Source organism: Engystomops pustulosus, chromosome 5, assembly GCF_040894005.1.
Source record: "Engystomops pustulosus chromosome 5, aEngPut4.maternal, whole genome shotgun sequence".
Taxonomy (NCBI): domain Eukaryota; kingdom Metazoa; phylum Chordata; class Amphibia; order Anura; family Leptodactylidae; genus Engystomops; species Engystomops pustulosus.
The window spans coordinates 89451231-89469266 of NC_092415.1; the positions used below are offsets into that span (position 1 = coordinate 89451231).

Consider the following 18036-nt stretch of genomic DNA (forward strand, 5'->3'; position numbering starts at 1 on the left):
AATATATATACAGCGCCCCGTAATAAATATCTACAGACCCCCATAATACATATATACAGCCCCCAGTAATACATATTCATATATCACTGCACCAGGAAGCTGATGTTCTATGGCAGAGCAGGGAGCGTATTGTTCCGTCACTCTGCCATAGAGACCAGTGTGTGAGAGGATCTGAGTCTCCCTCTGGCTACCACCCAAATTCTGTCCCCTTGATATATAGTGGGTGATTTGGGCGGCCATGTGATCACAAGAATCGCGCACAATATAACGGACCATTGGTTGGTGAGGGCCCCTTTAGAATAAAAGTGGTGGTGGTCCAGGTGTATGCCCTGGGAGCCCTCTCCATAAACCGGCCCTGGTTTTGGATTTCAGTTAGATACTATTGAATGGATAGATGGTTGCTTGTATATACACTATTTACAGGCTGAAACCCAGACTAACTACTTTAGTTAGCTGAGCTTTTCTGCAAACTTTACAGTCTAAACATTCATCAGTGATGTTATACAAGAGAAATAGGATTTGAGCCATGGCTGAGACAAGGCTTTTGGATAAATTAGGCAGACAAGCAAAATTGCCCCCCCCCCCTTTCTGTAAAATTGTGGCAAATATTTACCAGCAATGAATAAACAGTACTCATGAAAATATCATGCACATAAATGTATCTAAAAACGAATATACTGCATACAGAAATATATATCAGTAGTAATTAACCAATCATATATATTTACATGCATTAAATGTGCTTCACACCTTGGCTGTGTTAGGGCACTCACAGACATCACTTACTATTCAAATTAGTTTGCAGCTGTTTCCTTCTATGCCCATGTTGCTCTTGTCTATCCTGATCTTCTTCTTGCCAGATTTCTCATAGTTGGCAATCCTTTTCAGTCAGGTAGAGAATGTTATGGCAACTTCACCCAGCCATGACTTATCACTTCAGAATTTGCCACCTGGTGACTGTGGCCTCTGGAGAAGATCTCCAAACTCCATCCCTAAAAGATATCAAAGTCAACATAATGGGGCAGATTTATCAATCTGAAAGTTGCCCATGGCAACCAATCAAAGCTCCCCTTTAAAATATTCATGAGCAACAGCTATTACTCCTCAAAATGGCCACAACATGCACCTTGCATATACAGATAGTACATTGTGACCTCTCAGTATAGTTGCCCCCTCATTCATTCATATTTAACACCAGCATCTCCTCATTAATTAAGACACAGCTGCCTGATTAAAAATATGGTTACCATAGCACCCCAATATATATGTAGCCCAGCACATGCCCAAAGTATACCTACACCACAGCAGAATTAAAAAAAACATGTATACTCACCTTCTCATGCTACCTGTAGCCTTCTCTTTGCTCCCACACTTCTCTTTCAGGACGATGACACTACACTGCTGTTGTCTCTATGACACAGGCGGTCGCCAAACCATGCCTACTTCTCGTCCTGGCCCTGATCTGAACTGAATCAATCACAGGGTATATTTACACTAGTTAGCCTTCCAATTTACTACATAAATCCAGCCCGATTCTCCAAAATGGCATAGCATTTACGTTAAATTTGCTCTTAGCACCCAGACAGGCAGCCACCACCGACAATTTTACTGATACTAAGAAGGCCGTAGGCACCTTATTCACACGTACAACTCACACTGGTAAATCACACAGAACATGTGCTAAATATGCTATGCTATAAAAATCTGGTAATTTAAATCTCTTCAGAAACTTAGATTCTCTAAGGCTACAAGCAGAGACTTATTAAGGTTAAACTTTAATATACAAAGAAGTGCAATGCACACAAAAAATATAATATATACAAACAGTTATGAAATAAAACAGGCTAAAAAAACAAATAACCTTACTATGGAACCGTTAGAATTAATTTGACAATTGGGCAGCCTTCTATTGAAGATGGGTTTCCCAAGACTTAAAAACGAGGTCCCACTAATTTAAATTCGGGGGGTGGGAGGTTCACCCTATAAATGGGGATTCATAATCATCATAATTTCTATTGTGTCCCTTTGAGTGTTTATAGGCGGGAACTCTCCCCCACACACACTCCTCATGGAACGTCTTGAAGGTATGCATGCTAATAAAGCCTTCTTTGTGTCTGAAGTGTGATCCTTGGTTTTTCGACAATTTTGGGCATCATAGACTGTAAGCACTTGTGAGCAGGGCCCTCACTCCTATTGTTCTATATGACTATGTTTTTACTCTCTAATGTCCTATTTTATTTACGACCCCAATGATTTGTAAATTGCTATATAAATGCTGGCACTATATAAATTATTATTTTTATAATAACAATAAAAATTATTATTATTGTTATTATGGCCTCTGAAAAAGGTGCATTCTTTTCTCACCAAAAAGTTAGTGTGTAAAATAGCTTGTTAACACACCAGTATGTTCTTCTCAGTTTTCTGGCATAAACTAAGCCAACTAAAAGTCTAGTTTCTGCTGTGGCAATTAGGGTCGAGTTATTCAACTTTATAGTTATATAGTTATGCAGAATTGCATAAATTTGTTATTTATTCATGTACGATGGTTCTAACCATAAAATATAAACCTTCTCAGATCTGTACTTACAGTGGGTAAGGAAAGTATTTAGACCCCTTTACATTTTTCACTCTCTGTTTCATTGCAGCCAATTGGTTAGATCAAAATAGTTCTTTTTTGCCCTTTAATGCTTTCTTCCAGGATAATGTCCTTCAAAAGAGTAGGAAAGCCTAGTAGAGGAAATCAACTCACCTTAGGTATCAAAACTTGCAGAGACCCAGTGTGAGCTAACAGAAGGAACTGCCAATCATAGATTGTATTTGCGTTATTCCTTTATTCTCAAGGAAAATCTTTCTAAAGGAAATTTAACATCAAAATGAAGCATAAACTTTTAAAATTAAAAAGCTAAAGGACATCTACCACCAGGATTAGGGATTGTAAACCAAGCACACTAACATACTGGTGTGTGCCCCCATTGTCAGGAACTGCTCTTCGTTAAGCTTTTTATTCCATTATTTTTACAAAAAAGGCTTTTAAACGTATGTAAATGAGCCCGAGGGGCTCCATAGGTGTTGATGGAGCTTGCAGCCCCTCAAGCTCATTTGCAATATTTTTAAAGCCTTTTTGTTCTTAAAAACAAGTGCATTGGAAGCTTAAAGAACAGTGGATCCTGCCAAATGAGGCACACCCCACTGTGCCAGTGTGCTTGGTTTACAATCCTCCATCCTGTTTGTAGATGTCCTTTAATTATAGAAGGAAGGAGGCCATTACTCACAGATCCAGGCACTGAGACTATGGTAAGTGCCCTTGGTTTTATCATTCTTGATTTTGATGGTAGATATCCTTTAAGTTTCAATTAATAAATTAATTATGATGAATGATTAATAATTACAAAAAAGAAAATCCCAATCTTAGAGCTGTACTAAGGTATTTTAACCTCTGTCTTAGAGTCTAAAAAGAGAATAGCATGCATGCTCAAATGCAGCCTTATCAAATGATAGGACCAGGATAATCAACTGGATCTGATAACAGATTTAATACCGTGATGCAGTAATTTTACTGGATTCTGTGATGACCCACAGGATCCCAGATTGATATATGGTACCCTGTAAAAAATATGTGAAGATTTACTGGATCCCACGAAAGATCCCATAAAATTAACTGATTCCTGAAGATTTCCCAGTGGACACTCACAATGTCTACAGGATCCCATAAAATGTTCCACCGCAATCTACCATGTCCCATGACATGGATCACTGAAAGATGCAGTGACAATCTATTATATCTCATGGTGACCTGGCGGAGCCCATGGGAAATCCCAGAGTGATCTAACATATCCCATGGGATCTCCAATGGTGATATACTGGATACCATGGGAAACCCCATGTCCATCTGCTACTACCTGTATCTGTATGCCGGATCACATGTTTGTTTATTCTACTGGATGCATCTCATGTCCATCTACCAGATACTATGTTAAATCCCATGTGCTTTTACAATATCCCATGTTCTTTACCAGATTTTGTGTCCATCTAGCAGATGCCATCTGAACTTTTCTGTCTGCCAACCATATCTTATCAACAGAAACCGAATTGTGGTTTGATGCCTGTGTTTGGCTTCCAAATCTGTCTTTCTACAGGATCCTGTGTCTGACTTCCGGATTCCATATGAGATCCAGTGTTGGGCCACCTGATTACGTGTTGGATCCTGTATTTTACTACCGGATCCTATGGTAGGATACTACCGGATCCTATGGTAGATCCCATGGTTATCTACCTCATCCCACAGTGATCTTCCATGGTGAGCTACTGGATCAGACTACAGATCCCAGATTCATCTACTGGATCCCATGTTGGAACCTGTGATCCCATTTAGGATCCTGTGCCTGACTACCAGATCCCATGGCCGTCTACCAAATTACACAGGAGATCCCAATGTGATCTATCAGACCAATGGGAGATCCCACAGCAATCTACCAGTTCCCATTGGAAATCCCTTGTGGTCTTCTGGATCCCATGGAGATCTGACACATAAGCTGTTCCATGGCAATTTGCTGGCTGCCATCACAAACCCTGGATCCCTAAAATCTCTAGTGCCAGTCTATAAAATTGCAGAACCTAATCTACCAGAACCCATGGATCTTTCATAGTGATCCATGTAATTCCAAAGCAAGCAAACAGATCCATTGTTGACCCACCGGATCCCGCACACTGATCTATTGAATCATGCAGTAGACCCCATGGGATCTCTGTTTCTCACAAGAATCTTGTGGATTAAAGGACACCTGTCATCAGGTCTGTGTCACTTGTCCTGTCACTACTACCTGTTGGAGCAGCTCACAAGGATCCCATCCCAGCCTTTATCCAGTTATTTCATACATTATTCATTGTAAAATCATCTATTTTTTATCATGTAAATTAGGCTGGTCACATGGTCAGAGGCAGTGATGTCACCCCTGTTCCCCCTCCCCTCTCCTCCCCCTGCTCATGTCTGTGTGTAATGTATAGTAAAGCATTGCTAGTGTGTGTGCTACATCTGCTGACATGCTGCATCCTCCTAATATACAGGTGAGAGACACAGACATTAGCTCCACATGAATCTGACATGTTCTGCTGTAACATGGCTGCCTGGAGCTGCTGTATCTCTCCTAAACACACACACATGCACACACAGGCTGCAGGAGGCGTGGCCACCAGCACCAGGTAGCACATCATTATACAGCCTCACATCATTAAACAGGCTGTCAGTCAAGCACTGGGGGTGTGGCTGTGCCTCCCACTCATGAATAAGGTGTACAGCTTGAATATGCTAATGCTTCATTGGACATTTAACAGGTCATTTGCATACAGCTTTAGGACCTCTTTGCTTAGGTTTACAGGCATGTAGAGGGACAATGAAGGGATAGAGGCAATGCTCTCTAATGACAGTTTATGAAAATATATTTAGTTTAGGGGGTTATTTTGCATGACGGGTTCTCTTTAAGTGTGAGATCTATAAGAGCCCTGATGCCAGTTATCAAATCCTGTGTCTTTCTGTTGGATCCCACATAAGATCACATAAATCATCAACTAGATCCTGAAGAGATACCAACAGAGATATATTTATTCCTTAAGAGACTCTTATGGGAATCTTCTAAATCATATAAAAGGTTCTATGGCAGTTTGCCAGCTCCCGTGATCCACCAGATCCTGCAGTGACCCAACAGGTCCACCGAGAATCTACCAGATCCAACTGTAGATTACATGGTGATCTAGTGGATCACACAGGATCTACTGGATCCAATGATGGTCTATAAGATACCATAAGAGACCCCAGTGTCAATCTCATGGATCCCATGGATCTTCCATAGTAATCCAACAGATCCCACAGTGAGCCAACAGGTCCATCTGGAATCTACCTGATCCAACGGTAGATCACATGGTGATGTAGAGGATCACACAGAATCTACTAGATCCCACAATTGTTTATAAGATACCATAAGAGACCCCAGTGACGCTCTTATGGATCCCATGGAAACACCATAGTGATCGTCCAGATCCTGCAGTGACCCAACAGGTACACTGGAATTCTACTGGATCCAATGGTAGATCAAACAGTTATATAGTGGATCACACAGGATCTACGGTATCCCACGATGGTCTATAAGATATCATAAGAGACCCCAGTGTTGATCTTATGGATCCCATGGATCTTTCATAGTGATCCACCAGATCCCGCAGTGACTCAACAGGTCCATATGGAATCTACTGGACCCAATGGTAGATCACACAGCAATATAATGGATCACACATGATCTATTGGATCCCAGGATGGGCTATAAGATACCATAAGATGCCCCAGTGTTGATCTTATGGATCCCATGGATCTTTCATAGTGATCTATCAGATCCCACAGTGACCCAACAGGTCCGCCAGGAATCTGCCTGATTTAATGGTAGATAACACAGTAATATAGCGGATTACACAGGATCTACTGGATCCCTCAATGGTTTATAAGATACCATAAGAGATCCCAGTGTCACCCTTATGGATCCCATGGATCTCCCATAGTCATCCACCAGATCTTGCAGTGATGCAACAGGGTCAATGGGAATCTACCAGATCCAACAGTAGCTCACACGGTTTTGTAGTGGATCACAAACAATTTACTGAAGCCATAATGGTCAATCTTATGGATCCCATCGATCTTCCATTGGACCCAACAGGTCCAATGGGATTCTACTGATCCATTGGTAGATAACACTGTGATATAGCAGATCACACAGGATTTACTGGATCCCACGATGGTCTATAAGATACCATAAGAGACCCCAGTGTCACTCTTATGTTTCCCATGGATCTTTCATAGTGGCCTAACAGATCCCACAGTGATCCAACAGGTCCACTGGGAATCTACTGGATCTAACAATAGCTCACGTGCCGATACAGTGGATCACACAGAATCTACTAGATCCAACGATGGCTTATAAGACACCATAAGAGACCCCACTGTTGATCTTATGGATCTTCCATAGTGATCTAACAGATCCCACAGAGACCCAACAGGTCCATTGGGAATCTACCGGATCCAACGACAGATCACACGGTGATATAGTGGATCACACAGGTTCCACTGGATCCCACAATGGTGTATAAGATACCATAAAAGACCCCAGTGTTGATCTTATGAATCCCATGGATCTTCCAAAGTGATCCAACAGGTCTTGCAGTGATGCAACAGGTCCCCTGGGAATCTACCGGATCCAACGGTACATCACACAATGACTGGATCCCACAATGGTCTATAGGAAAACACAAGAGACCCCAGTGTCAATCTTATGGATCCCATGGATCTTCCAAAGTGATTCAACAGGTCTCGCAATGACAGTGACCCACAGATCCACTGGGAATCTGATGGATCTACCAATAGATCATGTGGCATTATAGCAGATCACACAGTATCTACTGTATCCCACGATGGCATATGAGATACCATAAGTGACCCCAGTGGCGATGTTATGGATCCCATGGATGTTCCATAGCAATCCACCAGATCCAACAGTGACCCAAAAGGTCCACTGGGAATCTACCGGATCCATCTCTAGATCACAAGGGTATATAGTGGATCACACAGTGTTCTTTAAAATACCATAATAGACCCCAGTTTCGATCTTATGAATCTTCCATAGTGATCCAGCATTTCATATTGGATCCCGTGTCTGGCCACTGCATCTTATGTGAGATCCCATGACCATCTACCGTATTGTGCGTGAGATCCTGTGTCCATCTACGGGGTTCCATGTTGGATCCCATGTCCCTCAATCGCATGCTGTGTGAGATCCTGTGTTCATCTATTTGATCTCATGTCCAGCTTCTTGATCTCATATCCATCATCTGGATTCTGTGTGAGATACCTTTACTGTCTACTAGATCCCATGTCTGTCTAATAAATCCTGTGCCTATTGGATCCTGTGTTCATCTACCAGGTCTTGTGTCAAGCTATTTGATCCCACAAACTAGACTGGTTGTAGTATACAGTGGAATGTATAAGGAATATAAATGTTTGGTAATATAAAATCCAGTTACCCCCCAGGTATGACATTACCAATGAAAAATACACCAACTGACACCCTGATTACCCTCTGTCAATGGGGTAAATGGCAAAATGATTTGGGAGTTTTGTGATTTATTATTATTACTATTTGTGTTATTGTATGAATAAGACTTAGGGACACAGCTAAACAGGTGAAAGCATCAACTTCAAAACAATGGGGGTAATTAACGAGCACCAATATGCTAAAGTTCCTGTAGTACCCTGTAATAGAGGAGCATTAAACTTTGGACATTTGTGGACATTTGAATATTTCCCCTATGCGAACTCAGCACTTATTACTTTATTTTACAACAAGGGTTAACTTGCACTAATCTATAGAGTTTTTTAATTTACATTCTGTTTATTATTACTGTATCTGGGTAGACTAGTAGAAAGACTTAATGAGCATTGAGAGATATTTCTAACTGTGTAACTCTATCTGTTTTGCAGAAGATAAACATACTTGCTTACCAGACAGCAGACAGCTTGACCTTTATAATGACAGGTTCTGTCTGGAAACTTGTTTACACTTTAGAACCCTAGAATTTTATGGGGAATCAATGTAAGTCTTTGGTAAAACTCTTTGGTGTTTGTTCAAAATGTAACCTCTCCTCCCCTTGTATATAAGGAGATTAGTCCCAGTCCTTAGTGTCTGCAGTTAGGGAACAGGTCTGCAGTAGGGGAACAGAGCTTGAAGAAGAAGTTGAGATGGGGATTCTCTACCATAGAGTCTGGGCTCCTAGGGTAGCTTCCTTCTGAAAAAGAGAGTGACAGCTAGCGCTAGCGTAGCGATTTCCTCAGCATTAACACTTCTTCAGTCTGGGAGGACATCGGAGAAGTCAGACATTTGATTTGTATTTTTTGTATTGCTACTTACCTCAATTTCTTCAGTAAAGAAGTGTTCACTGCTTACTCTGACTCTCTGGACTTGTTTTCCATTGGGGTGCACAACAGCTTATTATCTCTACCGGAGCAGCAACACATGGTGACACCTCGATGGCACATGGTGGACCCAGCATAGCGCTGGGGCCACCACTTACCCAGGGACTGCATTACCACCCCTCCAGCACCAGCTAAGCTTTGTTCTATCCTATTCTTTTTTTTCTGTTTTAAGGAATCAATAGGAAAGATTGTTCCTGGCCTGCTCCACAAGCACAACCTTTACATAGTTACAAACATTTAGAGATAACCAAAATGAAGTGGCAGCATAACCTAAGTTACATTAAAAGTCATTAAAAGTTCACTATTTATTCTCAGACGTACCAGTGGAACACAGGAGCACATCTTTATTAGGCATATGAATTAAAAACCATATTATACTGTGCAAAATCTATCTGAAACATATATTTGTTTTTACAGAGAAATGAAAGCCATAGAAACATATTTGCATCCCTCATAGAATCTCTGTGTAATCATTCTTCAAGTAATCATTCATACAACAATGGGAACTGGAGACACCATGTTTTGGAAAATCAAATAGACATGCAGCTTACAGGTATGGTATTTGTCTGAAATGTTGTTTCCATATCATGGCTAACCCAGGCTTGATTACTCTATGAAAATGTACTCTTTTGGTAAGCTATCTTTCATACTGGGATCTTTTGAAAATGTATGTATCTGTTCATGTGATTATGCTAGTATAAGAAAGGGGTGTGTGTTAATGTCGGGAAACCACAAGTAAGCTCAGGTTAAGAAAGGTATGAACTTCTCTCCAACACAATTCATGTTATAGAGAACCAGTATGACAATATGACAAATATTGGAAAACTATATTGTACTATATTTATGTTATTATTCTTGGGGTCCTTATAAATATAACTTGCTACCGCATTATAGTGATAGATAAAACAATGCATTAACAACACCTAACAAAATTTGTCACACTGGTCCCTCACACTACCCGGATGTGTTGGTGCCAAAACAGGTTAAAACAATGCTCTATCAGTCCTCTTGTAATGGTAATGATACTGTCAGAAGCCAGTACAGAAAATGCACGCGCACACACACACACAATAATATCTGTCAGCAGCGAGTTAACCTATCACTTTCTAGAGTTAACTAACAAACACTGTGTGATCCTGCAAACGACTGCTTGAATTTGCTTTCCACTGCAAGCTGCTGGCAGATGGAGCAAATTGGTAGAGAATAAAGAAATATCAGTCAGTCACAACAAAATTAAGAAACAGAGAAAACAAACACAACAACGGACTGTAATCATAGCCGTGGTCTGGCCAAACAAATTGTGGTCTGATCATAGCCACAATAGAGATTTATGCTGTAATATGATATAAAGGCGTAGTATTATAATATGCCATCACTTCAAATCTAGAGCTTATACTTCTTTATAGATATATTTTATTATGTATAAAAGATAAGGGATTTACCTGTAACTTACAGATTTCAGAAAAGGGACATGTGTATTGCAGTGTGTAAGGGCTTGAACAAGCACTCAGACGAACCTGGAAAAATTAAAAAGTAAAATAAGTAAAAATCATTTTATTATAATAATTTAATAAATAAAATAAAAGTTCCCTAATCACCACAGTTACATATAAAAACCAAATAAAGTATATTAAACACAAAAAAAATACGTATTTGGTATCACTGTGTATATTAAGCTGTACAATAAAACTAAATCAATATTGAAACCACACCGTGAACAACGTAAACATTTTTTTTAAAAAAACCTTATATCGAATTTTTCATCAAATACCCTTCATCAAATACCCTTAGAATAATGTTCTAAAAAGCGATAAAAAAGTTTAGCGCCTAAAATGATACAACTGAAAAGAACAACTGTTTTCGCAAAAAAATAAGCCCTTGACTAGATCTTTTAACAGATAAACACAGAAGTTATTCCTCTGAAAAATTGTTGATACAAAAAAATTTTGTAACGTTAGTGCCAAAGCATCCCTCTATCCTGAGTTAGCGATAAAAAAGTTTAGCGCCTAAAATGATACAACTGAAAAGAACAACTGTTTTCGCAAAAAATAAGCCTTTGACTAGATCTTTCAACAGATAAACACAGAAGTTATTCCTCAAGCCTTCAACTAGATCTTTCAACAGATAAACACAGAAGTTATTCCTCTGAAACGTTAGTGCCAAAGCATCCCTCTATCCTGAGTTAGCAGAATAGCTTGCCATTAAAGGGGTTGTCTGAGAGCTATGAAAAAAAACTAAAAGGTGGCCGGAGGGGGCTGCTTAATATAATAAAGATCTACTTACCTTTCGGTGCCCTCCGGTGTCCCGCGCTGCTGTCGCTCCTGTCCAGGCGCCATGTAAACAAACATGGCCGCCGGAGCAGTGCTGGATTCAGCACCTAAAGTTCTAAGCATCATAACATAGTTAGTTTAACTATCTGCCTGGAAAATGTTCTGAAATTTTGCTACATTTTCATTTTTTTTCAGAACTAAACTGAAAACTTATCACCTTAAGTTTACAACTAACATAAAGTATAATGTGTCACAAGAATAGACTCTAAGTAATGACTCTAAGAATAGAGTCTATTCATTAAAGGAAACCTACCACATGAAATAGTAGGTGTAAGCTGCAAATACCAAGCACCAGCTCAGGGTGAGCTGGTCATAAACCGCTGTATTGCGGTTTAAACACTTTGTAATGTTTTAATGTGAAGCAGCTTCGGCGCCCCATGCGCACATATGTAGAAGCTGCTTCACATATAAACATTAAAAAGTGTTTAAGCCGCGATACAGCGGTTTATGACAATAATGAAAATAAGCTCCGGCACCAGCTCACCCTGAGCTGGTGCTTGGTATTTGCATCTTACACCTACTATTTCACGTGGTAGGTTTCCTTTAAGCTGAAAACAAGCGTCAGTGTTAAGGGGTTAATTCTGTTTGTCTAATTATTGATATAAGAAAACCATACTGAATTGTAGATTCAATATGAATTTTTTTTAATACTACTTCTTTTTATTCTGTAGATTGTTGGAAACATAAAATCCAGTCAACAAATTATTCCCCTGAACTAGTGTGTTCTGTGGTGGTTTTCCTATCCATAATAATAATGTTCCTCAGTTACGTAAGTAAAAAATTTAAGCACCAATAAAAGGATTCATTATTGTTATTATATCATCTCTGTACATTCAGATATAAAAAATGGTATGTATGTATTAAGTCATGAGACACATAACAATTGTGTTAAATAATTAATAACATACTAGCGGTTATAGTAAGATTAGTCATCCATATAATTCTTAAGGGGTATTCAATACAACAGAACGTTATGATAATAAGAATAATTCCTTTATTTATATAGCGCACACAGATTCCATAGTGCTACACAGAGCTTGCCAGATCAGTCCCTGTCCCTATGGGGCAAAAAATAAAAAGGTCCCAGTTAAAATGATTGAAGATGCCCTTCAAAAAGCAGTCGAGGTTCCTAGATGCAGATTATTGAATTTCGGTAGAAACGGCATAAAGGAAACTAAAGTCAGATTTGCGTTCTCCTTCGATTTCAGTTCTAGTAAATTAATTATCCGGAATATAATCAATAAACACTGGAATATACTCGGCCAGGAACCGAAGCTTGTTGATGTTACATGCTACAGACACCTCGTCATATTAAGGAAATGTCCTACATTTAAGACCCAGTTGGTCCAAAGTAGGTACTCTGTCCCCAGACAAAATTGGTTGAGTGATGTTGTCCCGAAATAGAACCACATGTGTGATCACTGCAATTTTTGATGGGGGTGTCACGGTTGACGTTAGAGACTTTATCACCCATAGGACCTCCTTTGTGGTCTATGTACTTTTTTGCCCATGTAATAAGTTTTACATCGGTGAAACGATCAGGAGTCTTTTTACTAGATTTAGGGAACATTTAAATTCTATCACTTCAGGGAATGGTTGTCTTAGGCTCATCGATCACATCAGAACGTGTCATTCAGGCGACATTAACCCTCTACGCTTCTCTGGCATCAAACGAGTAGATAGAAACCCTAGTGGAAGAGACCACCAGAAGGATCTCTACGTTGTGAAACAAGAGGTGTGATACATTGGGACCATAAGGCTTGAATGACCGCATTGTGTGATTTGTGCGTATTTTTATAGCTATTGTGCACTTTTCTACTCATAATGTCTACTCATGTGCAAAATTAGAACCCCTCCTGCCTTTTTAAATAACCACGGTTTATGTGAATGTTGTAATATAAGTGTTTCTCCTTTGTATGATTGCAATGCATTGTGTTTGTGTATCCACGGCAAACCTTCCGGGAGTAACACTTATACATGACTTAGGAGGCTAGAGAAAGTGCTTGGCAGCACGAAACATCCCGTTGCTTCAGCCGCATTACGGTGTCCTGTATTACTCCTATGCACCAATAAAGTTTTGAAGCTCCGATGGCGAGTCCCGCATCTTGCTCTACAACCTTCCATTTGACTAAGGCTAGTACACGCCCAAGTAGCCTCTGCTGTTAATTAACATATTACTAAAAGAAAGTTTTCTGATTTGAAATCAGAATAAACCTTTCTGGTTTTAGGTCAGTATGATTATCAAAATTAACTATATTTGCCAAATGCCAGAAGAATGAGACAGATAGAATGTTTTAGGCATTTTTATAAAAAGTTTAGATACACTAAGATCATTATGCCTTTAAGCAATTTGGGGCAGCCCAAAGTCAGTTTTATAAAAAAGTTTTAGATTTATAAAAAGTTTCCTATGGTTTGAGAGTGCAGAGTTAGACTACTTATTCTGCAGTATAACCTGTCTAGTCGTACTCTGCACTTCCTATTAGTTGGCTTTCTTTTCGCCAAAAAATTAGGACAAAATTCAGGTCAGCAGTATTTTTGAGACACTGACCTTTTTGGTGCAAGGCCATGGCGCTTTTGTCTTGCAAGTTGTAGGAGAGCCAGAAAACTGTCTAAAACCCTTAATAAATGTGGTGCAGACAGTTTTTTTGTGAAAACTACGACAGAATGCTGTAGACAGATTAATGTTTTTGGAGTGGCCATCACAAAGCCCCGATCTCAATCCTATTGAAAATTAATGGGCAAAGCTGAAAAGGCAGGTGCGAGCAAGGCGGCCTATAAAAAGGACACCAGTTCTGTCAGGACGAATGGGCTCAAATTCCTATCAACTATTTTTGGAAAGATTGTGGAAGGATATTCAAAACATTTGGCCCAAGTTATACAGTTAAGAGCAATGCTACCAAATACTAATGAGATGTATATAAACTTTTGCCCTAAAACATTCTCCCTCTCTCATTATGCTGGCATTTTGCTAATATATATATATATAACTTTGGTAATCCTAATTGACCTAAAAGGGAAACTGTTTATACTGGTTTCATGAAAAAACTTCCTGTTTCAGATGTAGAAGAGTGAAAAAAAAATGGGTTTTTTTTAGAGGCTAACTGAGTATATTTGATAGTGAGCTTTCGTGAATACTCGTTCTCTTCGTCAGACATGATGATATGCATGAAACAGAAAATTCCCAGCATTTTATACCCACTAGACAATGATCAAAGGATATTTAAAAAAAACTTTAAAACAAGATTGATATATACAGACTAGAAACCTGTGAAGCATGACAGGAGATGGCTGGCTCTTATCTTTTTGTGGCCATGTCAGAGAGAGGCTGTCATGAAGCTCCCATGTAAATGTAGACCACTTTGTGAGGTGTTAAATCTCTGCATTCATTTATACTTCCATTCTTTCCTATCCCTCTGTGTCTTGAAATGGCCTATTAAAATAGTAATCCACAAATCTTCCATAGTGTGCTCCTCTCTGAAGATATGTGCAGCCGTTGGGAAATATTTCCTTTCCTTTCTAATGTCAGATTGGTGCAAGTTCAAGCCTGGCCTGTTTCACCAACATAAAGCATTGTGGTTGGACACTGTTTACACATAACAAGGTATGAAGACCTGCAGGAAAATATCACCTTGATCTTTTGTACCTGCTGTGATTGTGATACAGGAACATGGTCACCTGTGTGAAAGTGCCAACACATTTTGCGCCTGTTTTGCAGCCAAGGTGAGGTGCCATTTTCTGTTGGGGGTCTTAGGGCACTCCAGACAACATGTTGTTTCAACTTTGGTGGTTTCCAGAAGGAAAGAAGAAGAGGGACTGGGGATATTTCTTTTGGTCTTGTATCTTTAGGCAGAATCGCAGTTCCCTGTCATTAAGATATAGGATCTCCAGTTGTGGCTGTAGGTGACTACAAGGGGTACTCGGGCCTCCTGTTTGGTCCTTATATGCGAGTAACCTGTCTCTGTTTTATGCAGTTTTACTTAAATTATATTTTGAATATGTTTTTGTATCTTTGTGTACACCTACTGCACATGGATGTAGTATGTCTAATTACAACTTACTACTATACAGTCTATAAATAATCACACTTCAAGGCCAGTTTCAGTTAAGCTCCACAGAGGAAGTACTTGCACCATATGTTATATGGAAGAAGGGGTAAGACCTTGAAAATAGTAGGGCTATTTTTGCAAGCTGTGTGAGTAACAACTGTTCTGATATCAAGACTAAGGGAAAGTTCTTGAATTTCCATTTCCTACTGTAGACAAGCAGAACATCTCGTTGACATTCTTCTACAGATAAAAAGTAAAATGCAAAAGAGGAAGTCAAACTTTCTGGAGAATGTTATATTTATTATTTCATCATTGAAGTTTTTTGGTTAAGCCAGTGCTTTCCAACACCATGTATAGTCAGGCCCCTCTACTCATTTCAAGATAAGCAACTGTATTTAATCCATCACAAAAATAAAAAACACAAATTAGAAATATAAATCAATCTCAATCTATTAGATATGCTTGGGCCCAGGCTCTAAAAGTATTCTTGAGAACAGTCTTTCCACATGTTAAGACATTTGTGTGGATGGAAGTCTCTCTGTATATCTACAGGGAATATTTATTTTTTATATATGTTTACCGTATTTTCCGGGCCATAAGGCGCATTGGAATATAAGGCGCATTAGTCCGATGCGCCTTATATATGTAATAATTCCATATATAAGGCGCATCGGACTATAAGGCGCAGGGTCGGGGGCGTGGCGGAGGTCCGGGGGCGGAGCGGAGACCCGACGGGACGCGACGCGGAGAAGAGACGCGGCGACGCGGGGAAGGTGAGTGGGGAAGGTGAGGGGGAGGTGGAGGAGGGCAGCGGACCATACTTACATAGGTCCCCGCTACCGGAGACAGCAGATCTCCAGCAGGAACTGCAGACCACGCGGCAGAAGTTGTTCGTGCCGCGTGGTCTGCAGTTCCCGCTGGAGATCTGCTGTCTCCGGTCTCCGGTAGCGGGGACCTATGTAAGTATGGTCCGCTGCCCTGTGCCATACATAGGGCGCACCGGACTATAAGGCGCACTTTGGATTTCCAAGGAAATCCAAGGCTTTTAAGTGCGCCTTATAGTCCGGAAAATAGGGTACTCACTGACTCTATAAGGATTACGGGAGTGTTTGGTACGTGGGCTCGTCCGTTTAATTTTGTCTGCACGCTTCCTCTGTCAGTCCTGGCGTTTCGGATGAGCTGATCTAAGAGTCTCTGGGTCGCTGTTGTCGGCGCCTTAGTCAGCTGACCAAAATTGGTGAAACAACAGTCTATAGTAAGATTTTAATCCCGTGAGTTCAAATGGATGTAGGTAATATTTATCTTCCTCCATTTTGATCTCCACACAAGGCACCAATAATAAAAATCCACTAAGTTTTTTATGTACTTGTTTCGGAGCTGCTTGCTCCTTCCTCAGCCAACCTACAGCAGGGTCTCCCGCGCTCCACAGCTCCCCAAGCGCCACAACGGTCATAGAACCGTATTCACACCACCGCAAGCCCAGCAATCCGTGCCTGAAGAAGGTCTGATGTTATAAGACTGAAACGTTGCATTAATTTTGGATTGCCGATCCACTATAATAAAATATGCAAATCAAGTATCACAGGAGTGCCAAGTTTTTTTCAAGATTTATTGAGAGGTGTTGCAGCCTACTTGTGCACTCATACCACCAACATTGAGTGACGTGTACTACTTCCACAATTACTTACAGAGCCGGAACTGTTACTGAGGAGACCGCAGCTGGAGCCGGGGAAGGCTGACTCCAGAGGCACACAAGTGCGCCTGTGACCGGGGATAAGGGTCGCAGGAACACCCGTGACAACATATAGCAACAGGCAAACTTTTTGTAATGACCAAACACATACTGTTACTGAACTAATATGAATTAGTAAAGCATACACGATCCTATAGCATGCCACAGAATACCATCCTATTATTTTCCTAGTATTTACCGATATTTTATATTTCATAGAGTTTACCCAATATTCCATACTCTATAAAATATTTGATAGAATATCTAGTAGAATATCATCCTGTGTATGGGGGACGGGGGTGCGATGCAGTGGTCTGTGTGCTGGGTAATCAGCCTGATCCAGACTTTATAAATCACATCTCTTCCCCTCACTACAGTTATGCATGCAATTTCCATACAATAAAAAATTACAACATAGGCAATACAAAAGCCACATACAGAACTGTTATAAAAAGCCAAAGAGTTCCATTTCTGCATTTAATCCCATAGGTACAAATTAATTGAAATCATAAATGTATTGTGATTCTGCCAGAGACATTTTAGCTATGTAGTTTCCTCCCCTCCAATCTTTTTTTACTGACCAGATAGCATAGATACGTAGTCCTTTAAGGTTCTTGCTATGAACTCTTTTAAAACATGCTGACAAAATATGGTTGTCAAAGCCATTAATTATATTGTTAATGTGTTGACTAATCCTTTGTTTTAGGGTTCTGCATGTGCAGCCAATATATTGTTTGCAACATGGACATTCTATTATTTATATATATATATATATATATATATATATATATATATATATATATATATATATATATATAGTGCCTACAAGTAGTATACAACCCCCTGCAGATTTGGCAGGTTTGATAAGAAGCAAATAAGTTAGAGCCTTCAAGCTTCAAACAAGAGCAGGATTTA

At 39.8% G+C, this 18036-nt stretch overlaps 1 long non-coding RNA gene across 1 annotated transcript in view; it reads right to left on the reverse strand.

Moving 5' to 3' along the window:
- Nucleotides 1-1338: 1338 nt before the first annotated feature.
- The window catches only part of LOC140133051 (uncharacterized), a 47059-nt gene continuing 30361 nt past the window's right edge, over nt 1339-18036 (reverse strand). Inside the window, exons 3-4 of the long non-coding RNA XR_011855779.1 lie at nt 10456-10530; nt 1339-1467 (exon numbers count right to left, since the gene is read on the reverse strand). This is a non-coding gene — a long non-coding RNA (uncharacterized lncRNA). The remainder of the gene's footprint in view (nt 1468-10455; nt 10531-18036) is intronic.